A 25,913-nucleotide genomic window follows, 5' to 3' on the forward strand; every position below is an offset into this window, starting at 1 on the left:
CCAAACCCACGGGCCGATCAAACCTCCTCACCGAGCAGCAAGGCAAGAACAGCTACTGCTACTTGCCTGGCCGAAACAGGGGCTCCGACCAGAAACCAGGGAAGAGTCTGCCGTTCGCCTTCGAGACACAGACCCCCGGGGCTACGTCTCAAGCCAGAACCTGGCCAACACATACTCCCTGCCGGGAACTCCCTGGGCCTGTGGCAACGCCACCCTCTCCGACTCTACAACTGGGATGCCACCGGGCCGCCACGCCAGCAGCGGCTGGCCATTCGACCAAGCCCCTCCGATTCGTGAACGCCCAACTAAAGCGGTCAAACTACTGATGCAAAGACGGGAGACCCTAGGACGCTGACGCCCTGGTGGTGGCTGCACGAGCGTGATCAACGAGAAGCTGTCCCTCACTCCTGTCAACCTTGGGGAAGACAAGGTGCTGGACCTCAGTTTCGATGAGAACGACGGTAGTGAGTTCTCACTCATTGTGTTCAGATTTCCAAGGAATGCATTTGAGGGAGTCATCATCGATCCGAGCACCTTCTGGGCAGCTGGAAGTTGTCACAAGGGAGGCTGGGTGGCGCAGCGGGTGAGCCCATCACCTCAGAGGCCGCCAGCAGCCTGGAGAATCCAGGATCCAAGCCAACGAGCAAGGGGAACTCTCCATCCACCCTTAGAGCGTGACCCCGCATGCCCCTGGGGACACGCGGACAAGAAGCCTCCAAGGCCGCTCCACGAATCCTAAAGCCAACGGCATCAGCTGGGTGCAAAGGAATTCTTACCGTCCTAAGCGATCCACGGGGCCGGCGCGCACCGTAAGCCACGCCTCTTCCGGGATTCCCTCGCATCTCCGCTCAACGGAGGACAGGCAGCTCTTCTCTTCCTGGTCGACGGCAAGCTTTGCACGGAGATTCCACCTGAGAAGTGCAGACAAATCACATGGCTGCTTGAGAAACGTAGCCAGGGTCTTAGGGAACAAGATCCAGGCCAAGGATTCCCCCGGGGCAAGCCCTGCATCTTCCTGCCCTCTACCTCTTTCCCTCAGCCACGACGGAAGGCGTGTGTGTGTGACACCACCAGGGCGGGACGGTGTGCAGCTAGGTGCGTGTGCGTGTCTTCGGGTGCGGAGGCCGAAGCCCCTGAAAAGGCTCGTCTTCCGCACAGACCCCCTGGCCTCAAGCCCTGCCACACGACGGCGGAGGACCGGTGACTTCCCAAGAAACGACGCCAACTTTGACCCCTACTGGTCAGGCGGCTGACCTCTAGGGAAGGCTGCTCCACTAGGCCCCAGACTCCCTCTGTCACAGCCACTCCTTCTGACCAACGGAAAACGAGACGCTAGCAGGCACACGCTCCGCCCGATTGCGGATGCTAAGGCTAGCTGGACCTTGGGTCCCCGCAAGCCGCCCCACGTGAACCGCACTTGAGGCGAACGCAGTGGCCACCGCCGTAACTAAACCGCCGACTCGAGGGCCTCCACCACGGGGACACGGGCTATAGGGAAGAAGCAGCCCATCTCAATCTGGAGTGGCCCCGCCACTTCAGGCCAGGTACCTCTTCGACCTAACTAATACGAAATGCCCACCGCGGGCCAGCAGGAAACCCGCCGGGAGGTGGAGGTCTACGGCCACCATGACCCACGCTAAAACCCGACTGAACCTCGAGCAAATTCCCATCCAGGGCCCTGGCATTTCCACAGCCGGCCGCTCTTTGGAACCTGGCCTTCCGGGAATCGGTCAACACACGGCTGCCCCGTCCAAAGCAGCACCCCCGGGCCTTCAAAACAAGTCCCCCAAGAGGTGCCTGGAACACTACACACACATCGGGGAGAAGTGAGCCTCAGGGAGGTCAGCCATGCAGGAATTTTGACTTTGCCTAACTCGACCCACCAGCTTCAACCGTTGACGCCTTCTTCGACACCTCTTACACCACAAACGACCTCCCATGGCTCAAAGGCTGGCTTCACCCAGGAAGACGAGAGCAAGACTTAAACTAGGACACGCACTCCACGCAAGGAGACGTGGACGTTTCCCAAGCTACACGTCTCTCCGGGGCAGTGCGCCTCGGGTCACAGCAACAGCCCCCGTCTCTGGCACGCCCACGGGCTTCCACAGATACGGCTAAAGTCCTCCGAGGGGGAATGATCCAACTGTGCCAGGAAAAGTGGACCAGCCTGGAGGTACACTTTCTCCTTGCAAACTCCGTGCCCAAGATCAGAGGGCAGAGGATCAGAGACAACGTTCGCCTAAGGACTCCATGAGCAGCGGTGGCCGGCCCGCAGTCCCGAGCCAGTGGCCCTCTTCAAGGGACCAGGAAGGGAACCATTTGGCGCCACCACTCTGGAACAGACATTCCACCCACCACAAGGGTCACCTACCACAGTGCATACACACGGGCCCGCAAGCCTTCTCTGGTACGCACCAAGTGGCAGCCCCGTCAGAGCCAGGAGACATCCCTGACAAGCCCATGACGGCACTTGGAACACAACGAGACAGTCCGTCCCCTGGAAGCCCATGGCATCACACTAGGACCTGTCCTCTCTGTGCCCTTCCCCCCACCGTACAAGCCATCAGCCGGCACAGTGTCTTGACACAAGCGTGAGGTGCACAGCACAGTCCACCTTTGGGCGCCTTTGTGAGGATCGGGCGAGTGGGTCACGCAGAGGAACTCCACCTGCGGGACCGCAGCCTTAGCCTGAACTCTGCCGCCTGCCCCAAACCCCGACGGACGCTCCGGTTGCCTCACCAAGCCAAAAGGCAGTGAAGGGGTAATGGCTCCCTGTCTGGCCTGGGCCTCTAATCAGAAACCACGGGGACTTCTGCTGTTCAGCTCTGAGACGCAGACCCCCGAGGGGTTTCGTCTGAAGCGGGAACCAGGCCCACGCAGACACAACGCCGTGAGCTCACGGGGCCTATGCCAGCGCCGACACCTAACCCTAGGATGCGAGCTGGCAGCCACGCCGTGCGAGAGCCCGGCCATTCACCCAGGACCTCCGATTGACGGACGCCCAACGAATGCGGAGAAGGGAACGAGCCCCAAGGCGAGAGGCTCTCACACGCTGACGCCCTGGGCTGGTGTTTGGACGAGTGTGACCAAGGGGAAGCTGTCCCTCACTCCTGCCGTCCCTGGGGAAGACAACGTGCTGGACCTCAGTTTCGATGAGAACGACGGTAGTGAGTTCTCACTCATTTTGTTCAGATTTTCCAAGGAATGCATATGAGGGAGTCATCATCGATCCGAGCACATTCTGGGAACCTGGAACAAGTCAGAGGACAGGCTGGCCGGCTCAGCGGGTGAGCCCATCGCATCCGAGTCCGCCAGCAGCCTGGAGAATCCAGAGCCAAGCCACCGAGCGAGAGGAACAGTCGATCCACCCTTAGAGCACGAGCCCGCATGCCACTGGGGACACGCGGACAGACAGCCTCTAAGGCAGGTCCACGAGAGCCCAGGGCCAAAGGCAGAACTGGCGACAACGTAAGGCTTACCGTCCTGAGCCACCCACGGGCACCGTGCGCATCCTGGGCCACACTACTTCCGCCGTTCCCTCGCACCTCGGCTCATCAAAGGACACGAAGGTCTTCTCTCTCTGTGGCCGGCAGCGAGCTTCGCACGGCACTTGCCCCTGACAAGGGTAGAGACATCACACGCCTGCTTGAGAAACGTACCCAGGGGGTCAGATAACAAGATCCAGGCCAGAGTTTCCCCCGGGGTCACCTGCCATCTGCTTGTCCTCTACCTCTATCCCTTACGGGTGACCGAAGGCGTGTGTGACACCACGAGTGGAGGCAGGTATGCAGGACTGGGCGTGCGCGCGTGCGCCCGTGCGTGTGTGTTCGTGTGCGGAGACCTCGGCACCTGAAAAAGCATGCCGTCCGCACAGACGCCTGGCCTCGTGCCCCACCACCCGATGCAGGAGACCGGTGACTTCCAAAGCGGGAACGCCAACTTTGACCTCTGGAGGCTGCTCAAATTGGCCACGAGCTCCCTCTCTGAGAACCACTCCTTCTGAGCAAAGGGCACCGAGAAGCTACAGACAGCCTCGCGCCGACCGTGGATGTGATGTCAACGTGGACATCGTGTCCCCACGAGCCGCCTCAGGTGAACCGCACGTGACGGAAATGCGGCTGCCAGCAGAGCAAAATGACTGACAGGAAAGCTGGCCGCACGGGGACACGGGCAGCAGAACACAAGCAGCCCGTCTTCAACTGAAGTGGCCAAACGACTTCAGACCGGGCTCCGGTTTGGCCTCACTAAGCCCAAAGGCCCTCAGCGGGCCGGCAGGAGACCCCACTGGAACGGGTGGTCTTCAGCCACCACGACCCAGGGTAAAACCCGACTCAAACCACAGCAAATTCCCGCCCGGGCACCTGGCACCTGGCATTTCCACAGCCAGCGGGTTGCCGGCTGGCCTGCTGGCCTTCTAGGAAACGTTCAAGCCCCTGCCTGCCTGCTCCAAACAAGCAGCATCCTCACGCCTGCAAAACAAGTCCCCCTCGTTGGAGCCCCCAACACTGCGGCTGCACGAGGGCCAGGGAGCCTCACGCGGGACGGCCCTAAGGGAATTCTGACTGTGCATGAGTCGACCCCACCCCATTCAACCTCTGACCCCTTCCCTTTGGCCCCCTGACACCACAGACGATCTCACAGAGAGGACAAACGCTTCCTCCACGAAGACAAGACAAACAAGCAAACGAGGACACAGCTCCCACACAAGGAGACGTGGTCCTCCTCCACGCTAGACGTCTGTCCCCGGGGCAGGGCGCCTAGGATCGCAGCACTCTCGGTCTCGGCCACGCCCACAGGCTTCCACAAAGGAATCCCAACCCCTGCCAGGAGGATGTCAGCCACCCGGCCCAGGAAAAGCAAACTCTCCTGGAGTAACGCTTTCACCTTGGAAGCTCCGTGCCCGAGGGGGCAAAGGGGCAGACAGAACGTTCGCCTAAGCAATGTGGAGCAGAGGTGGCTGGCGGGCAGTCGTGGGCCTCTCGATCTCTTCAAGGCACCAGGAAGAGAACCACTGAGCGCCACTCCTCAGGAAGTGAGATGCCACCTACCGTAAAGGTCCTCTACCTCAGCGCATCCTCACGGACCCCGAAGCCTTCCCTGGCAGGCACCAGGCGGCAGCCCCCTTAGGGCCCAACGGCACCCCTGGCAAGCCCACGGCAGAGGCTGGAACACAACCAGGCGGTACAGCCTATGGAAGCCCGTGGAATCACGCTACGACCGGTCCTCTCCGTGCCCTACCCTCCCTGTCCACCGCGTCAGCCACCACAGTGTCTTGATCTCAGTGCTGGGTCCACATCGCAGCCGATCTTGGGCCCCCTTTGTGTCGACCGGGTGACGAGGTGCAATACAAGAGCTGCCAACGGCAGCACTGGGGCCTAGTTCCTCGGACCCCGCCCCCAAACCCACGGGCCGATCAAACCTCCTCACCGAGCAGCAAGGCAAGAACAGCTACTGCTACTTGCCTGGCCGAAACAGGGGCTCCGACCAGAAACCAGGGAAGAGTCTGCCGTTCGCCTTCGAGACACAGACCCCCGGGGCTACGTCTCAAGCCAGAACCTGGCCAACACATACTCCCTGCCGGGAACTCCCTGGGCCTGTGGCAACGCCACCCTCTCCGACTCTACAACTGGGATGCCACCGGGCCGCCACGCCAGCAGCGGCTGGCCATTCGACCAAGCCCCTCCGATTCGTGAACGCCCAACTAAAGCGGTCAAACTACTGATGCAAAGACGGGAGACCCTAGGATGCTGACGCCCTGGTGGTGGCTGCACGAGCGTGATCAACGAGAAGCTGTCCCTCACTCCTGTCAACCTTGGGGAAGACAAGGTGCTGGACCTCAGTTTCGATGAGAACGACGGTAGTGAGTTCTCACTCATTGTGTTCAGATTTCCAAGGAATGCATTTGAGGGAGTCATCATCGATCCGAGCACCTTCTGGGCAGCTGGAAGTTGTCACAAGGGAGGCTGGGTGGCGCAGCGGGTGAGCCCATCACCTCAGAGGCCGCCAGCAGCCTGGAGAATCCAGGATCCAAGCCAACGAGCAAGGGGAACTCTCCATCCACCCTTAGAGCGTGACCCCGCATGCCCCTGGGGACACGCGGACAAGAAGCCTCCAAGGCCGCTCCACGAATCCTAAAGCCAACGGCATCAGCTGGGCGCAAAGGAATTCTTACCGTCCTAAGCGATCCACGGGGCCGGCGCGCACCGTAAGCCACGCCTCTTCCGGGATTCCCTCGCATCTCCGCTCAACGGAGGACAGGCAGCTCTTCTCTTCCTGGTCGACGGCAAGCTTTGCACGGAGATTCCACCTGAGAAGTGCAGACAAATCACATGGCTGCTTGAGAAACGTAGCCAGGGTCTTAGGGAACAAGATCCAGGCCAAGGATTCCCCCGGGGCAAGCCCTGCATCTTCCTGCCCTCTACCTCTTTCCCTCAGCCACGACGGAAGGCGTGTGTGTGTGACACCACCAGGGCGGGACGGTGTGCAGCTAGGTGCGTGTGCGTGTCTTCGGGTGCGGAGGCCGAAGCCCCTGAAAAGGCTCGTCTTCCGCACAGACCCCCTGGCCTCAAGCCCTGCCACACGACGGCGGAGGACCGGTGACTTCCCAAGAAACGACGCCAACTTTGACCCCTACTGGTCAGGCGGCTGACCTCTAGGGAAGGCTGCTCCACTAGGCCCCAGACTCCCTCTGTCACAGCCACTCCTTCTGACCAACGGAAAACGAGACGCTAGCAGGCACACGCTCCGCCCGATTGCGGATGCTAAGGCTAGCTGGACCTTGGGTCCCCGCAAGCCGCCCCACGTGAACCGCACTTGAGGCGAACGCAGTGGCCACCGCCGTAACTAAACCGCCGACTCGAGGGCCTCCACCACGGGGACACGGGCTATAGGGAAGAAGCAGCCCATCTCAATCTGGAGTGGCCCCGCCACTTCAGGCCAGGTACCTCTTCGACCTAACTAATACGAAATGCCCACCGCGGGCCAGCAGGAAACCCGCCGGGAGGTGGAGGTCTACGGCCACCATGACCCACGCTAAAACCCGACTGAACCTCGAGCAAATTCCCATCCAGGGCCCTGGCATTTCCACAGCCGGCCGCTCTTTGGAACCTGGCCTTCCGGGAATCGGTCAACACACGGCTGCCCCGTCCAAAGCAGCACCCCCGGGCCTTCAAAACAAGTCCCCCAAGAGGTGCCTGGAACACTACACACACATCGGGGAGAAGTGAGCCTCAGGGAGGTCAGCCATGCAGGAATTTTGACTTTGCCTAACTCGACCCACCAGCTTCAACCGTTGACGCCTTCTTCGACACCTCTTACACCACAAACGACCTCCCATGGCTCAAAGGCTGGCTTCACCCAGGAAGACGAGAGCAAGACTTAAACTAGGACACGCACTCCACGCAAGGAGACGTGGACGTTTCCCAAGCTACACGTCTCTCCGGGGCAGTGCGCCTCGGGTCACAGCAACAGCCCCCGTCTCTGGCACGCCCACGGGCTTCCACAGATACGGCTAAAGTCCTCCGAGGGGGAATGATCCAACTGTGCCAGGAAAAGTGGACCAGCCTGGAGGTACACTTTCTCCTTGCAAACTCCGTGCCCAAGATCAGAGGGCAGAGGATCAGAGACAACGTTCGCCTAAGGACTCCATGAGCAGCGGTGGCCGGCCCGCAGTCCCGAGCCAGTGGCCCTCTTCAAGGGACCAGGAAGGGAACCATTTGGCGCCACCACTCTGGAACAGACATGCCACCCACCACAAGGGTCACCTACCACAGTGCATACACACGGGCCCGCAAGCCTTCTCTGGTACGCACCAAGTGGCAGCCCCGTCAGAGCCAGGAGACATCCCTGACAAGCCCATGACGGCACTTGGAACACAACGAGACAGTCCGTCCCCTGGAAGCCCATGGCATCACACTAGGACCTGTCCTCTCTGTGCCCTTCCCCCCACCGTACAAGCCATCAGCCGGCACAGTGTCTTGACACAAGCGTGAGGTGCACAGCACAGTCCACCTTTGGGCGCCTTTGTGAGGATCGGGCGAGTGGGTCACGCAGAGGAACTCCACCTGCGGGACCGCAGCCTTAGCCTGAACTCTGCCGCCTGCCCCAAACCCCGACGGACGCTCCGGTTGCCTCACCAAGCCAAAAGGCAGTGAAGGGGTAATGGCTCCCTGTCTGGCCTGGGCCTCTAATCAGAAACCACGGGGACTTCTGCTGTTCAGCTCTGAGACGCAGACCCCCGAGGGGTTTCGTCTGAAGCGGGAACCAGGCCCACGCAGACACAACGCCGTGAGCTCACGGGGCCTACGCCAGCGCCGACACCTAACCCTAGGATGCGAGCTGGCAGCCACGCCGTGCGAGAGCCAGGCCATTCACCCAGGACCTCCGATTGACGGACGCCCAACGAATGCGGAGAAGGGAACGAGCCCCAAGGCGAGAGGCTCTCACACGCTGACGCCCTGGGCTGGTGTTTGGACGAGTGTGACCAAGGGGAAGCTGTCCCTCACTCCTGCCGTCCCTGGGGAAGACAACGTGCTGGACCTCAGTTTCGATGAGAACGACGGTAGTGAGTTCTCACTCATTTTGTTCAGATTTTCCAAGGAATGCATATGAGGGAGTCATCATCGATCCGAGCACATTCTGGGAACCTGGAACAAGTCAGAGGACAGGCTGGCCGGCTCAGCGGGTGAGCCCATCGCCTCCGAGTCCGCCAGCAGCCTGGAGAATCCAGAGCCAAGCCACCGAGCGAGAGGAACAGTCGATCCACCCTTAGAGCACGAGCCCGCATGCCACTGGGGACACGCGGACAGACAGCCTCTAAGGCAGGTCCACGAGAGCCCAGGGCCAAAGGCAGAACTGGCGACAACGTAAGGCTTACCGTCCTGAGCCACCCACGGGCACCGTGCGCATCCTGGGCCACACTACTTCCGCCGTTCCCTCGCACCTCGGCTCATCAAAGGACACGAAGGTCTTCTCTCTCTGTGGCCGGCAGCGAGCTTCGCACGGCACTTGCCCCTGACAAGGGTAGAGACATCACACGCCTGCTTGAGAAACGTACCCAGGGGGTCAGATAACAAGATCCAGGCCAGAGTTTCCCCCGGGGTCACCTGCCATCTGCTTGTCCTCTACCTCTATCCCTTACGGGTGACCGAAGGCGTGTGTGACACCACGAGTGGAGGCAGGTATGCAGGACTGGGCGTGCGCGCGTGCGCCCGTGCGTGTGTGTTCGTGTGCGGAGACCTCGGCACCTGAAAAAGCATGCCGTCCGCACAGACGCCTGGCCTCGTGCCCCACCACCCGATGCAGGAGACCGGTGACTTCCAAAGCGGGAACGCCAACTTTGACCTCTGGAGGCTGCTCAAATTGGCCACGAGCTCCCTCTCTGAGAACCACTCCTTCTGAGCAAAGGGCACCGAGAAGCTACAGACAGCCTCGCGCCGACCGTGGATGTGATGTCAACGTGGACATCGTGTCCCCACGAGCCGCCTCAGGTGAACCGCACGTGACGGAAATGCGGCTGCCAGCAGAGCAAAATGACTGACAGGAAAGCTGGCCGCACGGGGACACGGGCAGCAGAACACAAGCAGCCCGTCTTCAACTGAAGTGGCCAAACGACTTCAGACCGGGCTCCGGTTTGGCCTCACTAAGCCCAAAGGCCCTCAGCGGGCCGGCAGGAGACCCCACTGGAACGGGTGGTCTTCAGCCACCACGACCCAGGGTAAAACCCGACTCAAACCACAGCAAATTCCCGCCCGGGCACCTGGCACCTGGCATTTCCACAGCCAGCGGGTTGCCGGCTGGCCTGCTGGCCTTCTAGGAAACGTTCAAGCCCCTGCCTGCCTGCTCCAAACAAGCAGCATCCTCACGCCTGCAAAACAAGTCCCCCTCGTTGGAGCCCCCAACACTGCGGCTGCACGAGGGCCAGGGAGCCTCACGCGGGACGGCCCTAAGGGAATTCTGACTGTGCATGAGTCGACCCCACCCCATTCAACCTCTGACCCCTTCCCTTTGGCCCCCTGACACCACAGACGATCTCACAGAGAGGACAAACGCTTCCTCCACGAAGACAAGACAAACAAGCAAACGAGGACACAGCTCCCACACAAGGAGACGTGGTCCTCCTCCACGCTAGACGTCTGTCCCCGGGGCAGGGCGCCTAGGATCGCAGCACTCTCGGTCTCGGCCACGCCCACAGGCTTCCACAAAGGAATCCCAACCCCTGCCAGGAGGATGTCAGCCACCCGGCCCAGGAAAAGCAAACTCTCCTGGAGTAACGCTTTCACCTTGGAAGCTCCGTGCCCGAGGGGGCAAAGGGGCAGACAGAACGTTCGCCTAAGCAATGTGGAGCAGAGGTGGCTGGCGGGCAGTCGTGGGCCTCTCGATCTCTTCAAGGCACCAGGAAGAGAACCACTGAGCGCCACTCCTCAGGAAGTGAGATGCCACCTACCGTAAAGGTCCTCTACCTCAGCGCATCCTCACGGACCCCGAAGCCTTCCCTGGCAGGCACCAGGCGGCAGCCCCCTTAGGGCCCAACGGCACCCCTGGCAAGCCCACGGCAGAGGCTGGAACACAACCAGGCGGTACAGCCTATGGAAGCCCGTGGAATCACGCTACGACCGGTCCTCTCCGTGCCCTACCCTCCCTGTCCACCGCGTCAGCCACCACAGTGTCTTGATCTCAGTGCTGGGTCCACATCGCAGCCGATCTTGGGCCCCCTTTGTGTCGACCGGGTGACGAGGTGCAATACAAGAGCTGCCAACGGCAGCACTGGGGCCTAGTTCCTCGGACCCCGCCCCCAAACCCACGGGCCGATCAAACCTCCTCACCGAGCAGCAAGGCAAGAACAGCTACTGCTACTTGCCTGGCCGAAACAGGGGCTCCGACCAGAAACCAGGGAAGAGTCTGCCGTTCGCCTTCGAGACACAGACCCCCGGGGCTACGTCTCAAGCCAGAACCTGGCCAACACATACTCCCTGCCGGGAACTCCCTGGGCCTGTGGCAACGCCACCCTCTCCGACTCTACAACTGGGATGCCACCGGGCCGCCACGCCAGCAGCGGCTGGCCATTCGACCAAGCCCCTCCGATTCGTGAACGCCCAACTAAAGCGGTCAAACTACTGATGCAAAGACGGGAGACCCTAGGATGCTGACGCCCTGGTGGTGGCTGCACGAGCGTGATCAACGAGAAGCTGTCCCTCACTCCTGTCAACCTTGGGGAAGACAAGGTGCTGGACCTCAGTTTCGATGAGAACGACGGTAGTGAGTTCTCACTCATTGTGTTCAGATTTCCAAGGAATGCATTTGAGGGAGTCATCATCGATCCGAGCACCTTCTGGGCAGCTGGAAGTTGTCACAAGGGAGGCTGGGTGGCGCAGCGGGTGAGCCCATCACCTCAGAGGCCGCCAGCAGCCTGGAGAATCCAGGATCCAAGCCAACGAGCAAGGGGAACTCTCCATCCACCCTTAGAGCGTGACCCCGCATGCCCCTGGGGACACGCGGACAAGAAGCCTCCAAGGCCGCTCCACGAATCCTAAAGCCAACGGCATCAGCTGGGCGCAAAGGAATTCTTACCGTCCTAAGCGATCCACGGGGCCGGCGCGCACCGTAAGCCACGCCTCTTCCGGGATTCCCTCGCATCTCCGCTCAACGGAGGACAGGCAGCTCTTCTCTTCCTGGTCGACGGCAAGCTTTGCACGGAGATTCCACCTGAGAAGTGCAGACAAATCACATGGCTGCTTGAGAAACGTAGCCAGGGTCTTAGGGAACAAGATCCAGGCCAAGGATTCCCCCGGGGCAAGCCCTGCATCTTCCTGCCCTCTACCTCTTTCCCTCAGCCACGACGGAAGGCGTGTGTGTGTGACACCACCAGGGCGGGACGGTGTGCAGCTAGGTGCGTGTGCGTGTCTTCGGGTGCGGAGGCCGAAGCCCCTGAAAAGGCTCGTCTTCCGCACAGACCCCCTGGCCTCAAGCCCTGCCACACGACGGCGGAGGACCGGTGACTTCCCAAGAAACGACGCCAACTTTGACCCCTACTGGTCAGGCGGCTGACCTCTAGGGAAGGCTGCTCCACTAGGCCCCAGACTCCCTCTGTCACAGCCACTCCTTCTGACCAACGGAAAACGAGACGCTAGCAGGCACACGCTCCGCCCGATTGCGGATGCTAAGGCTAGCTGGACCTTGGGTCCCCGCAAGCCGCCCCACGTGAACCGCACTTGAGGCGAACGCAGTGGCCACCGCCGTAACTAAACCGCCGACTCGAGGGCCTCCACCACGGGGACACGGGCTATAGGGAAGAAGCAGCCCATCTCAATCTGGAGTGGCCCCGCCACTTCAGGCCAGGTACCTCTTCGACCTAACTAATACGAAATGCCCACCGCGGGCCAGCAGGAAACCCGCCGGGAGGTGGAGGTCTACGGCCACCATGACCCACGCTAAAACCCGACTGAACCTCGAGCAAATTCCCATCCAGGGCCCTGGCATTTCCACAGCCGGCCGCTCTTTGGAACCTGGCCTTCCGGGAATCGGTCAACACACGGCTGCCCCGTCCAAAGCAGCACCCCCGGGCCTTCAAAACAAGTCCCCCAAGAGGTGCCTGGAACACTACACACACATCGGGGAGAAGTGAGCCTCAGGGAGGTCAGCCATGCAGGAATTTTGACTTTGCCTAACTCGACCCACCAGCTTCAACCGTTGACGCCTTCTTCGACACCTCTTACACCACAAACGACCTCCCATGGCTCAAAGGCTGGCTTCACCCAGGAAGACGAGAGCAAGACTTAAACTAGGACACGCACTCCACGCAAGGAGACGTGGACGTTTCCCAAGCTACACGTCTCTCCGGGGCAGTGCGCCTCGGGTCACAGCAACAGCCCCCGTCTCTGGCACGCCCACGGGCTTCCACAGATACGGCTAAAGTCCTCCGAGGGGGAATGATCCAACTGTGCCAGGAAAAGTGGACCAGCCTGGAGGTACACTTTCTCCTTGCAAACTCCGTGCCCAAGATCAGAGGGCAGAGGATCAGAGACAACGTTCGCCTAAGGACTCCATGAGCAGCGGTGGCCGGCCCGCAGTCCCGAGCCAGTGGCCCTCTTCAAGGGACCAGGAAGGGAACCATTTGGCGCCACCACTCTGGAACAGACATGCCACCCACCACAAGGGTCACCTACCACAGTGCATACACACGGGCCCGCAAGCCTTCTCTGGTACGCACCAAGTGGCAGCCCCGTCAGAGCCAGGAGACATCCCTGACAAGCCCATGACGGCACTTGGAACACAACGAGACAGTCCGTCCCCTGGAAGCCCATGGCATCACACTAGGACCTGTCCTCTCTGTGCCCTTCCCCCCACCGTACAAGCCATCAGCCGGCACAGTGTCTTGACACAAGCGTGAGGTGCACAGCACAGTCCACCTTTGGGCGCCTTTGTGAGGATCGGGCGAGTGGGTCACGCAGAGGAACTCCACCTGCGGGACCGCAGCCTTAGCCTGAACTCTGCCGCCTGCCCCAAACCCCGACGGACGCTCCGGTTGCCTCACCAAGCCAAAAGGCAGTGAAGGGGTAATGGCTCCCTGTCTGGCCTGGGCCTCTAATCAGAAACCACGGGGACTTCTGCTGTTCAGCTCTGAGACGCAGACCCCCGAGGGGTTTCGTCTGAAGCGGGAACCAGGCCCACGCAGACACAACGCCGTGAGCTCACGGGGCCTACGCCAGCGCCGACACCTAACCCTAGGATGCGAGCTGGCAGCCACGCCGTGCGAGAGCCAGGCCATTCACCCAGGACCTCCGATTGACGGACGCCCAACGAATGCGGAGAAGGGAACGAGCCCCAAGGCGAGAGGCTCTCACACGCTGACGCCCTGGGCTGGTGTTTGGACGAGTGTGACCAAGGGGAAGCTGTCCCTCACTCCTGCCGTCCCTGGGGAAGACAACGTGCTGGACCTCAGTTTCGATGAGAACGACGGTAGTGAGTTCTCACTCATTTTGTTCAGATTTTCCAAGGAATGCATATGAGGGAGTCATCATCGATCCGAGCACATTCTGGGAACCTGGAACAAGTCAGAGGACAGGCTGGCCGGCTCAGCGGGTGAGCCCATCGCCTCCGAGTCCGCCAGCAGCCTGGAGAATCCAGAGCCAAGCCACCGAGCGAGAGGAACAGTCGATCCACCCTTAGAGCACGAGCCCGCATGCCACTGGGGACACGCGGACAGACAGCCTCTAAGGCAGGTCCACGAGAGCCCAGGGCCAAAGGCAGAACTGGCGACAACGTAAGGCTTACCGTCCTGAGCCACCCACGGGCACCATGCGCATCCTGGGCCACACTACTTCCGCCGTTCCCTCGCACCTCGGCTCATCAAAGGACACGAAGGTCTTCTCTCTCTGTGGCCGGCAGCGAGCTTCGCACGGCACTTGCCCCTGACAAGGGTAGAGACATCACACGCCTGCTTGAGAAACGTACCCAGGGGGTCAGATAACAAGATCCAGGCCAGAGTTTCCCCCGGGGTCACCTGCCATCTGCTTGTCCTCTACCTCTATCCCTTACGGGTGACCGAAGGCGTGTGTGACACCACGAGTGGAGGCAGGTATGCAGGACTGGGCGTGCGCGCGTGCGCCCGTGCGTGTGTGTTCGTGTGCGGAGACCTCGGCACCTGAAAAAGCATGCCGTCCGCACAGACGCCTGGCCTCGTGCCCCACCACCCGATGCAGGAGACCGGTGACTTCCAAAGCGGGAACGCCAACTTTGACCTCTGGAGGCTGCTCAAATTGGCCACGAGCTCCCTCTCTGAGAACCACTCCTTCTGAGCAAAGGGCACCGAGAAGCTACAGACAGCCTCGCGCCGACCGTGGATGTGATGTCAACGTGGACATCGTGTCCCCACGAGCCGCCTCAGGTGAACCGCACGTGACGGAAATGCGGCTGCCAGCAGAGCAAAATGACTGACAGGAAAGCTGGCCGCACGGGGACACGGGCAGCAGAACACAAGCAGCCCGTCTTCAACTGAAGTGGCCAAACGACTTCAGACCGGGCTCCGGTTTGGCCTCACTAAGCCCAAAGGCCCTCAGCGGGCCGGCAGGAGACCCCACTGGAACGGGTGGTCTTCAGCCACCACGACCCAGGGTAAAACCCGACTCAAACCACAGCAAATTCCCGCCCGGGCACCTGGCACCTGGCATTTCCACAGCCAGCGGGTTGCCGGCTGGCCTGCTGGCCTTCTAGGAAACGTTCAAGCCCCTGCCTGCCTGCTCCAAACAAGCAGCATCCTCACGCCTGCAAAACAAGTCCCCCTCGTTGGAGCCCCCAACACTGCGGCTGCACGAGGGCCAGGGAGCCTCACGCGGGACGGCCCTAAGGGAATTCTGACTGTGCATGAGTCGACCCCACCCCATTCAACCTCTGACCCCTTCCCTTTGGCCCCCTGACACCACAGACGATCTCACAGAGAGGACAAACGCTTCCTCCACGAAGACAAGACAAACAAGCAAACGAGGACACAGCTCCCACACAAGGAGACGTGGTCCTCCTCCACGCTAGACGTCTGTCCCCGGGGCAGGGCGCCTAGGATCGCAGCACTCTCGGTCTCGGCCACGCCCACAGGCTTCCACAAAGGAATCCCAACCCCTGCCAGGAGGATGTCAGCCACCCGGCCCAGGAAAAGCAAACTCTCCTGGAGTAACGCTTTCACCTTGGAAGCTCCGTGCCCGAGGGGGCAAAGGGGCAGACAGAACGTTCGCCTAAGCAATGTGGAGCAGAGGTGGCTGGCGGGCAGTCGTGGGCCTCTCGATCTCTTCAAGGCACCAGGAAGAGAACCACTGAGCGCCACTCCTCAGGAAGTGAGATGCCACCTACCGTAAAGGTCCTCTACCTCAGCGCATCCTCACGGACCCCGAAGCCTTCCCTGGCAGGCACCAGGCGGCAGCCCCCTTAGGGCCCAACGGCACCCCTGGCAAGCCCACGGCAGAGGCTGGAACACAACCAGGCGGTACAGCCTATGGAAGCCCGTGGAATCACGCTACGACCGGTCCTCTCCGTGCCCTACCCTCCCTGTCCACCGCGTCAGCCACCACAGTGTCTTGATCTCAGTGCTGGGTCCACATCGCAGCCGATCTTGGGCCCCCTTTGTGTCGACCGGGTGACGAGGTGCAATACAAGAGCTGCCAACGGCAGCACTGGGGCCTAGTTCCTCGGACCCCGCCCCCAAACCCACGGGCCGATCAAACCTCCTCACCGAGCAGCAAGGCAAGAACAGCTACTGCTACTTGCCTGGCCGAAACAGGGGCTCCGACCAGAAACCAGGGAAGAGTCTGCCGTTCGCCTTCGAGACACAGACCCCCGGGGCTACGTCTCAAGCCAGAACCTGGCCAACACATACTCCCTGCCGGGAACTCCCTGGGCCTGTGGCAACGCCACCCTCTCCGACTCTACAACTGGGATGCCACCGGGCCGCCACGCCAGCAGCGGCTGGCCATTCGACCAAGCCCCTCCGATTCGTGAACGCCCAACTAAAGCGGTCAAACTACTGATGCAAAGACGGGAGACCCTAGGATGCTGACGCCCTGGTGGTGGCTGCACGAGCGTGATCAACGAGAAGCTGTCCCTCACTCCTGTCAACCTTGGGGAAGACAAGGTGCTGGACCTCAGTTTCGATGAGAACGACGGTAGTGAGTTCTCACTCATTGTGTTCAGATTTCCAAGGAATGCATTTGAGGGAGTCATCATCGATCCGAGCACCTTCTGGGCAGCTGGAAGTTGTCACAAGGGAGGCTGGGTGGCGCAGCGGGTGAGCCCATCACCTCAGAGGCCGCCAGCAGCCTGGAGAATCCAGGATCCAAGCCAACGAGCAAGGGGAACTCTCCATCCACCCTTAGAGCGTGACCCCGCATGCCCCTGGGGACACGCGGACAAGAAGCCTCCAAGGCCGCTCCACGAATCCTAAAGCCAACGGCATCAGCTGGGCGCAAAGGAATTCTTACCGTCCTAAGCGATCCACGGGGCCGGCGCGCACCGTAAGCCACGCCTCTTCCGGGATTCCCTCGCATCTCCGCTCAACGGAGGACAGGCAGCTCTTCTCTTCCTGGTCGACGGCAAGCTTTGCACGGAGATTCCACCTGAGAAGTGCAGACAAATCACATGGCTGCTTGAGAAACGTAGCCAGGGTCTTAGGGAACAAGATCCAGGCCAAGGATTCCCCCGGGGCAAGCCCTGCATCTTCCTGCCCTCTACCTCTTTCCCTCAGCCACGACGGAAGGCGTGTGTGTGTGACACCACCAGGGCGGGACGGTGTGCAGCTAGGTGCGTGTGCGTGTCTTCGGGTGCGGAGGCCGAAGCCCCTGAAAAGGCTCGTCTTCCGCACAGACCCCCTGGCCTCAAGCCCTGCCACACGACGGCGGAGGACCGGTGACTTCCCAAGAAACGACGCCAACTTTGACCCCTACTGGTCAGGCGGCTGACCTCTAGGGAAGGCTGCTCCACTAGGCCCCAGACTCCCTCTGTCACAGCCACTCCTTCTGACCAACGGAAAACGAGACGCTAGCAGGCACACGCTCCGCCCGATTGCGGATGCTAAGGCTAGCTGGACCTTGGGTCCCCGCAAGCCGCCCCACGTGAACCGCACTTGAGGCGAACGCAGTGGCCACCGCCGTAACTAAACCGCCGACTCGAGGGCCTCCACCACGGGGACACGGGCTATAGGGAAGAAGCAGCCCATCTCAATCTGGAGTGGCCCCGCCACTTCAGGCCAGGTACCTCTTCGACCTAACTAATACGAAATGCCCACCGCGGGCCAGCAGGAAACCCGCCGGGAGGTGGAGGTCTACGGCCACCATGACCCACGCTAAAACCCGACTGAACCTCGAGCAAATTCCCATCCAGGGCCCTGGCATTTCCACAGCCGGCCGCTCTTTGGAACCTGGCCTTCCGGGAATCGGTCAACACACGGCTGCCCCGTCCAAAGCAGCACCCCCGGGCCTTCAAAACAAGTCCCCCAAGAGGTGCCTGGAACACTACACACACATCGGGGAGAAGTGAGCCTCAGGGAGGTCAGCCATGCAGGAATTTTGACTTTGCCTAACTCGACCCACCAGCTTCAACCGTTGACGCCTTCTTCGACACCTCTTACACCACAAACGACCTCCCATGGCTCAAAGGCTGGCTTCACCCAGGAAGACGAGAGCAAGACTTAAACTAGGACACGCACTCCACGCAAGGAGACGTGGACGTTTCCCAAGCTACACGTCTCTCCGGGGCAGTGCGCCTCGGGTCACAGCAACAGCCCCCGTCTCTGGCACGCCCACGGGCTTCCACAGATACGGCTAAAGTCCTCCGAGGGGGAATGATCCAACTGTGCCAGGAAAAGTGGACCAGCCTGGAGGTACACTTTCTCCTTGCAAACTCCGTGCCCAAGATCAGAGGGCAGAGGATCAGAGACAACGTTCGCCTAAGGACTCCATGAGCAGCGGTGGCCGGCCCGCAGTCCCGAGCCAGTGGCCCTCTTCAAGGGACCAGGAAGGGAACCATTTGGCGCCACCACTCTGGAACAGACATGCCACCCACCACAAGGGTCACCTACCACAGTGCATACACACGGGCCCGCAAGCCTTCTCTGGTACGCACCAAGTGGCAGCCCCGTCAGAGCCAGGAGACATCCCTGACAAGCCCATGACGGCACTTGGAACACAACGAGACAGTCCGTCCCCTGGAAGCCCATGGCATCACACTAGGACCTGTCCTCTCTGTGCCCTTCCCCCCACCGTACAAGCCATCAGCCGGCACAGTGTCTTGACACAAGCGTGAGGTGCACAGCACAGTCCACCTTTGGGCGCCTTTGTGAGGATCGGGCGAGTGGGTCACGCAGAGGAACTCCACCTGCGGGACCGCAGCCTTAGCCTGAACTCTGCCGCCTGCCCCAAACCCCGACGGACGCTCCGGTTGCCTCACCAAGCCAAAAGGCAGTGAAGGGGTAATGGCTCCCTGTCTGGCCTGGGCCTCTAATCAGAAACCACGGGGACTTCTGCTGTTCAGCTCTGAGACGCAGACCCCCGAGGGGTTTCGTCTGAAGCGGGAACCAGGCCCACGCAGACACAACGCCGTGAGCTCACGGGGCCTACGCCAGCGCCGACACCTAACCCTAGGATGCGAGCTGGCAGCCACGCCGTGCGAGAGCCAGGCCATTCACCCAGGACCTCCGATTGACGGACGCCCAACGAATGCGGAGAAGGGAACGAGCCCCAAGGCGAGAGGCTCTCACACGCTGACGCCCTGGGCTGGTGTTTGGACGAGTGTGACCAAGGGGAAGCTGTCCCTCACTCCTGCCGTCCCTGGGGAAGACAACGTGCTGGACCTCAGTTTCGATGAGAACGACGGTAGTGAGTTCTCACTCATTTTGTTCAGATTTTCCAAGGAATGCATATGAGGGAGTCATCATCGATCCGAGCACATTCTGGGAACCTGGAACAAGTCAGAGGACAGGCTGGCCGGCTCAGCGGGTGAGCCCATCGCCTCCGAGTCCGCCAGCAGCCTGGAGAATCCAGAGCCAAGCCACCGAGCGAGAGGAACAGTCGATCCACCCTTAGAGCACGAGCCCGCATGCCACTGGGGACACGCGGACAGACAGCCTCTAAGGCAGGTCCACGAGAGCCCAGGGCCAAAGGCAGAACTGGCGACAACGTAAGGCTTACCGTCCTGAGCCACCCACGGGCACCGTGCGCATCCTGGGCCACACTACTTCCGCCGTTCCCTCGCACCTCGGCTCATCAAAGGACACGAAGGTCTTCTCTCTCTGTGGCCGGCAGCGAGCTTCGCACGGCACTTGCCCCTGACAAGGGTAGAGACATCACACGCCTGCTTGAGAAACGTACCCAGGGGGTCAGATAACAAGATCCAGGCCAGAGTTTCCCCCGGGGTCACCTGCCATCTGCTTGTCCTCTACCTCTATCCCTTACGGGTGACCGAAGGCGTGTGTGACACCACGAGTGGAGGCAGGTATGCAGGACTGGGCGTGCGCGCGTGCGCCCGTGCGTGTGTGTTCGTGTGCGGAGACCTCGGCACCTGAAAAAGCATGCCGTCCGCACAGACGCCTGGCCTCGTGCCCCACCACCCGATGCAGGAGACCGGTGACTTCCAAAGCGGGAACGCCAACTTTGACCTCTGGAGGCTGCTCAAATTGGCCACGAGCTCCCTCTCTGAGAACCACTCCTTCTGAGCAAAGGGCACCGAGAAGCTACAGACAGCCTCGCGCCGACCGTGGATGTGATGTCAACGTGGACATCGTGTCCCCACGAGCCGCCTCAGGTGAACCGCACGTGACGGAAATGCGGCTGCCAGCAGAGCAAAATGACTGACAGGAAAGCTGGCCGCACGGGGACACGGGCAGCAGAACACAAGCAGCCCGTCTTCAACTGAAGTGGCCAAACGACTTCAGACCGGGCTCCGGTTTGGCCTCACTAAGCCCAAAGGCCCTCAGCGGGCCGGCAGGAGACCCCACTGGAACGGGTGGTCTTCAGCCACCACGACCCAGGGTAAAACCCGACTCAAACCACAGCAAATTCCCGCCCGGGCACCTGGCACCTGGCATTTCCACAGCCAGCGGGTTGCCGGCTGGCCTGCTGGCCTTCTAGGAAACGTTCAAGCCCCTGCCTGCCTGCTCCAAACAAGCAGCATCCTCACGCCTGCAAAACAAGTCCCCCTCGTTGGAGCCCCCAACACTGCGGCTGCACGAGGGCCAGGGAGCCTCACGCGGGACGGCCCTAAGGGAATTCTGACTGTGCATGAGTCGACCCCACCCCATTCAACCTCTGACCCCTTCCCTTTGGCCCCCTGACACCACAGACGATCTCACAGAGAGGACAAACGCTTCCTCCACGAAGACAAGACAAACAAGCAAACGAGGACACAGCTCCCACACAAGGAGACGTGGTCCTCCTCCACGCTAGACGTCTGTCCCCGGGGCAGGGCGCCTAGGATCGCAGCACTCTCGGTCTCGGCCACGCCCACAGGCTTCCACAAAGGAATCCCAACCCCTGCCAGGAGGATGTCAGCCACCCGGCCCAGGAAAAGCAAACTCTCCTGGAGTAACGCTTTCACCTTGGAAGCTCCGTGCCCGAGGGGGCAAAGGGGCAGACAGAACGTTCGCCTAAGCAATGTGGAGCAGAGGTGGCTGGCGGGCAGTCGTGGGCCTCTCGATCTCTTCAAGGCACCAGGAAGAGAACCACTGAGCGCCACTCCTCAGGAAGTGAGATGCCACCTACCGTAAAGGTCCTCTACCTCAGCGCATCCTCACGGACCCCGAAGCCTTCCCTGGCAGGCACCAGGCGGCAGCCCCCTTAGGGCCCAACGGCACCCCTGGCAAGCCCACGGCAGAGGCTGGAACACAACCAGGCGGTACAGCCTATGGAAGCCCGTGGAATCACGCTACGACCGGTCCTCTCCGTGCCCTACCCTCCCTGTCCACCGCGTCAGCCACCACAGTGTCTTGATCTCAGTGCTGGGTCCACATCGCAGCCGATCTTGGGCCCCCTTTGTGTCGACCGGGTGACGAGGTGCAATACAAGAGCTGCCAACGGCAGCACTGGGGCCTAGTTCCTCGGACCCCGCCCCCAAACCCACGGGCCGATCAAACCTCCTCACCGAGCAGCAAGGCAAGAACAGCTACTGCTACTTGCCTGGCCGAAACAGGGGCTCCGACCAGAAACCAGGGAAGAGTCTGCCGTTCGCCTTCGAGACACAGACCCCCGGGGCTACGTCTCAAGCCAGAACCTGGCCAACACATACTCCCTGCCGGGAACTCCCTGGGCCTGTGGCAACGCCACCCTCTCCGACTCTACAACTGGGATGCCACCGGGCCGCCACGCCAGCAGCGGCTGGCCATTCGACCAAGCCCCTCCGATTCGTGAACGCCCAACTAAAGCGGTCAAACTACTGATGCAAAGACGGGAGACCCTAGGATGCTGACGCCCTGGTGGTGGCTGCACGAGCGTGATCAACGAGAAGCTGTCCCTCACTCCTGTCAACCTTGGGGAAGACAAGGTGCTGGACCTCAGTTTCGATGAGAACGACGGTAGTGAGTTCTCACTCATTGTGTTCAGATTTCCAAGGAATGCATTTGAGGGAGTCATCATCGATCCGAGCACCTTCTGGGCAGCTGGAAGTTGTCACAAGGGAGGCTGGGTGGCGCAGCGGGTGAGCCCATCACCTCAGAGGCCGCCAGCAGCCTGGAGAATCCAGGATCCAAGCCAACGAGCAAGGGGAACTCTCCATCCACCCTTAGAGCGTGACCCCGCATGCCCCTGGGGACACGCGGACAAGAAGCCTCCAAGGCCGCTCCACGAATCCTAAAGCCAACGGCATCAGCTGGGCGCAAAGGAATTCTTACCGTCCTAAGCGATCCACGGGGCCGGCGCGCACCGTAAGCCACGCCTCTTCCGGGATTCCCTCGCATCTCCGCTCAACGGAGGACAGGCAGCTCTTCTCTTCCTGGTCGACGGCAAGCTTTGCACGGAGATTCCACCTGAGAAGTGCAGACAAATCACATGGCTGCTTGAGAAACGTAGCCAGGGTCTTAGGGAACAAGATCCAGGCCAAGGATTCCCCCGGGGCAAGCCCTGCATCTTCCTGCCCTCTACCTCTTTCCCTCAGCCACGACGGAAGGCGTGTGTGTGTGACACCACCAGGGCGGGACGGTGTGCAGCTAGGTGCGTGTGCGTGTCTTCGGGTGCGGAGGCCGAAGCCCCTGAAAAGGCTCGTCTTCCGCACAGACCCCCTGGCCTCAAGCCCTGCCACACGACGGCGGAGGACCGGTGACTTCCCAAGAAACGACGCCAACTTTGACCCCTACTGGTCAGGCGGCTGACCTCTAGGGAAGGCTGCTCCACTAGGCCCCAGACTCCCTCTGTCACAGCCACTCCTTCTGACCAACGGAAAACGAGACGCTAGCAGGCACACGCTCCGCCCGATTGCGGATGCTAAGGCTAGCTGGACCTTGGGTCCCCGCAAGCCGCCCCACGTGAACCGCACTTGAGGCGAACGCAGTGGCCACCGCCGTAACTAAACCGCCGACTCGAGGGCCTCCACCACGGGGACACGGGCTATAGGGAAGAAGCAGCCCATCTCAATCTGGAGTGGCCCCGCCACTTCAGGCCAGGTACCTCTTCGACCTAACTAATACGAAATGCCCACCGCGGGCCAGCAGGAAACCCGCCGGGAGGTGGAGGTCTACGGCCACCATGACCCACGCTAAAACCCGACTGAACCTCGAGCAAATTCCCATCCAGGGCCCTGGCATTTCCACAGCCGGCCGCTCTTTGGAACCTGGCCTTCCGGGAATCGGTCAACACACGGCTGCCCCGTCCAAAGCAGCACCCCCGGGCCTTCAAAACAAGTCCCCCAAGAGGTGCCTGGAACACTACACACACATCGGGGAGAAGTGAGCCTCAGGGAGGTCAGCCATGCAGGAATTTTGACTTTGCCTAACTCGACCCACCAGCTTCAACCGTTGACGCCTTCTTCGACACCTCTTACACCACAAACGACCTCCCATGGCTCAAAGGCTGGCTTCACCCAGGAAGACGAGAGCAAGACTTAAACTAGGACACGCACTCCACGCAAGGAGACGTGGACGTTTCCCAAGCTACACGTCTCTCCGGGGCAGTGCGCCTCGGGTCACAGCAACAGCCCCCGTCTCTGGCACGCCCACGGGCTTCCACAGATACGGCTAAAGTCCTCCGAGGGGGAATGATCCAACTGTGCCAGGAAAAGTGGACCAGCCTGGAGGTACACTTTCTCCTTGCAAACTCCGTGCCCAAGATCAGAGGGCAGAGGATCAGAGACAACGTTCGCCTAAGGACTCCATGAGCAGCGGTGGCCGGCCCGCAGTCCCGAGCCAGTGGCCCTCTTCAAGGGACCAGGAAGGGAACCATTTGGCGCCACCACTCTGGAACAGACATGCCACCCACCACAAGGGTCACCTACCACAGTGCATACACACGGGCCCGCAAGCCTTCTCTGGTACGCACCAAGTGGCAGCCCCGTCAGAGCCAGGAGACATCCCTGACAAGCCCATGACGGCACTTGGAACACAACGAGACAGTCCGTCCCCTGGAAGCCCATGGCATCACACTAGGACCTGTCCTCTCTGTGCCCTTCCCCCCACCGTACAAGCCATCAGCCGGCACAGTGTCTTGACACAAGCGTGAGGTGCACAGCACAGTCCACCTTTGGGCGCCTTTGTGAGGATCGGGCGAGTGGGTCACGCAGAGGAACTCCACCTGCGGGACCGCAGCCTTAGCCTGAACTCTGCCGCCTGCCCCAAACCCCGACGGACGCTCCGGTTGCCTCACCAAGCCAAAAGGCAGTGAAGGGGTAATGGCTCCCTGTCTGGCCTGGGCCTCTAATCAGAAACCACGGGGACTTCTGCTGTTCAGCTCTGAGACGCAGACCCCCGAGGGGTTTCGTCTGAAGCGGGAACCAGGCCCACGCAGACACAACGCCGTGAGCTCACGGGGCCTACGCCAGCGCCGACACCTAACCCTAGGATGCGAGCTGGCAGCCACGCCGTGCGAGAGCCAGGCCATTCACCCAGGACCTCCGATTGACGGACGCCCAACGAATGCGGAGAAGGGAACGAGCCCCAAGGCGAGAGGCTCTCACACGCTGACGCCCTGGGCTGGTGTTTGGACGAGTGTGACCAAGGGGAAGCTGTCCCTCACTCCTGCCGTCCCTGGGGAAGACAACGTGCTGGACCTCAGTTTCGATGAGAACGACGGTAGTGAGTTCTCACTCATTTTGTTCAGATTTTCCAAGGAATGCATATGAGGGAGTCATCATCGATCCGAGCACATTCTGGGAACCTGGAACAAGTCAGAGGACAGGCTGGCCGGCTCAGCGGGTGAGCCCATCGCCTCCGAGTCCGCCAGCAGCCTGGAGAATCCAGAGCCAAGCCACCGAGCGAGAGGAACAGTCGATCCACCCTTAGAGCACGAGCCCGCATGCCACTGGGGACACGCGGACAGACAGCCTCTAAGGCAGGTCCACGAGAGCCCAGGGCCAAAGGCAGAACTGGCGACAACGTAAGGCTTACCGTCCTGAGCCACCCACGGGCACCGTGCGCATCCTGGGCCACACTACTTCCGCCGTTCCCTCGCACCTCGGCTCATCAAAGGACACGAAGGTCTTCTCTCTCTGTGGCCGGCAGCGAGCTTCGCACGGCACTTGCCCCTGACAAGGGTAGAGACATCACACGCCTGCTTGAGAAACGTACCCAGGGGGTCAGATAACAAGATCCAGGCCAGAGTTTCCCCCGGGGTCACCTGCCATCTGCTTGTCCTCTACCTCTATCCCTTACGGGTGACCGAAGGCGTGTGTGACACCACGAGTGGAGGCAGGTATGCAGGACTGGGCGTGCGCGCGTGCGCCCGTGCGTGTGTGTTCGTGTGCGGAGACCTCGGCACCTGAAAAAGCATGCCGTCCGCACAGACGCCTGGCCTCGTGCCCCACCACCCGATGCAGGAGACCGGTGACTTCCAAAGCGGGAACGCCAACTTTGACCTCTGGAGGCTGCTCAAATTGGCCACGAGCTCCCTCTCTGAGAACCACTCCTTCTGAGCAAAGGGCACCGAGAAGCTACAGACAGCCTCGCGCCGACCGTGGACGTGATGTCAACGTGGACATCGTGTCCCCACGAGCCGCCTCAGGTGAACCGCACGTGACGGAAATGCGGCTGCCAGCAGAGCAAAATGACTGACAGGAAAGCTGGCCGCACGGGGACACGGGCAGCAGAACACAAGCAGCCCGTCTTCAACTGAAGTGGCCAAACGACTTCAGACCGGGCTCCGGTTTGGCCTCACTAAGCCCAAAGGCCCTCAGCGGGCCGGCAGGAGACCCCACTGGAACGGGTGGTCTTCAGCCACCACGACCCAGGGTAAAACCCG

At 61.2% G+C, this 25,913-nt stretch overlaps 10 non-coding genes across 10 annotated transcripts; all 10 read right to left on the reverse strand.

Annotated features, from left to right (window-relative positions):
* Positions 1 to 435: 435 nt before the first annotated feature.
* On the reverse strand, positions 436 to 528 carry LOC131406615 (small nucleolar RNA SNORD116). Its single transcript, XR_009220249.1, has one exon. It is a non-coding gene; the product is annotated as a small nucleolar RNA SNORD116 (small nucleolar RNA).
* Positions 529 to 3,138: 2,610 nt separating this feature from the next.
* Positions 3,139 to 3,232, reverse strand: LOC131406562 (small nucleolar RNA SNORD116). Its single transcript, XR_009220201.1, has one exon. It is a non-coding gene; the product is annotated as a small nucleolar RNA SNORD116 (small nucleolar RNA).
* Positions 3,233 to 5,831: 2,599 nt separating this feature from the next.
* Positions 5,832 to 5,924, reverse strand: LOC131406616 (small nucleolar RNA SNORD116). The gene has a single exon (XR_009220250.1). It is a non-coding gene; the product is annotated as a small nucleolar RNA SNORD116 (small nucleolar RNA).
* A 2,610-nt stretch (positions 5,925 to 8,534) lies between these two features.
* Positions 8,535 to 8,628, reverse strand: LOC131406563 (small nucleolar RNA SNORD116). The gene has a single exon (XR_009220202.1). It is a non-coding gene; the product is annotated as a small nucleolar RNA SNORD116 (small nucleolar RNA).
* A 2,599-nt stretch (positions 8,629 to 11,227) lies between these two features.
* LOC131406617 (small nucleolar RNA SNORD116) lies at positions 11,228 to 11,320 on the reverse strand. Its single transcript, XR_009220251.1, has one exon. It is a non-coding gene; the product is annotated as a small nucleolar RNA SNORD116 (small nucleolar RNA).
* A 2,610-nt stretch (positions 11,321 to 13,930) lies between these two features.
* Positions 13,931 to 14,024, reverse strand: LOC131406565 (small nucleolar RNA SNORD116). The gene has a single exon (XR_009220203.1). It is a non-coding gene; the product is annotated as a small nucleolar RNA SNORD116 (small nucleolar RNA).
* Positions 14,025 to 16,623: 2,599 nt separating this feature from the next.
* On the reverse strand, positions 16,624 to 16,716 carry LOC131406618 (small nucleolar RNA SNORD116). The gene has a single exon (XR_009220252.1). It is a non-coding gene; the product is annotated as a small nucleolar RNA SNORD116 (small nucleolar RNA).
* Positions 16,717 to 19,326: 2,610 nt separating this feature from the next.
* LOC131406566 (small nucleolar RNA SNORD116) lies at positions 19,327 to 19,420 on the reverse strand. The gene has a single exon (XR_009220204.1). It is a non-coding gene; the product is annotated as a small nucleolar RNA SNORD116 (small nucleolar RNA).
* Positions 19,421 to 22,019: 2,599 nt separating this feature from the next.
* LOC131406620 (small nucleolar RNA SNORD116) lies at positions 22,020 to 22,112 on the reverse strand. The gene has a single exon (XR_009220254.1). It is a non-coding gene; the product is annotated as a small nucleolar RNA SNORD116 (small nucleolar RNA).
* A 2,610-nt stretch (positions 22,113 to 24,722) lies between these two features.
* LOC131406567 (small nucleolar RNA SNORD116) lies at positions 24,723 to 24,816 on the reverse strand. The gene has a single exon (XR_009220205.1). It is a non-coding gene; the product is annotated as a small nucleolar RNA SNORD116 (small nucleolar RNA).
* Positions 24,817 to 25,913: the final 1,097 nt, after the last annotated feature.

Source organism: Diceros bicornis, chromosome 5 (assembly GCF_020826845.1).
Source record: "Diceros bicornis minor isolate mBicDic1 chromosome 5, mDicBic1.mat.cur, whole genome shotgun sequence".
Classification (NCBI taxonomy): domain Eukaryota; kingdom Metazoa; phylum Chordata; class Mammalia; order Perissodactyla; family Rhinocerotidae; genus Diceros; species Diceros bicornis.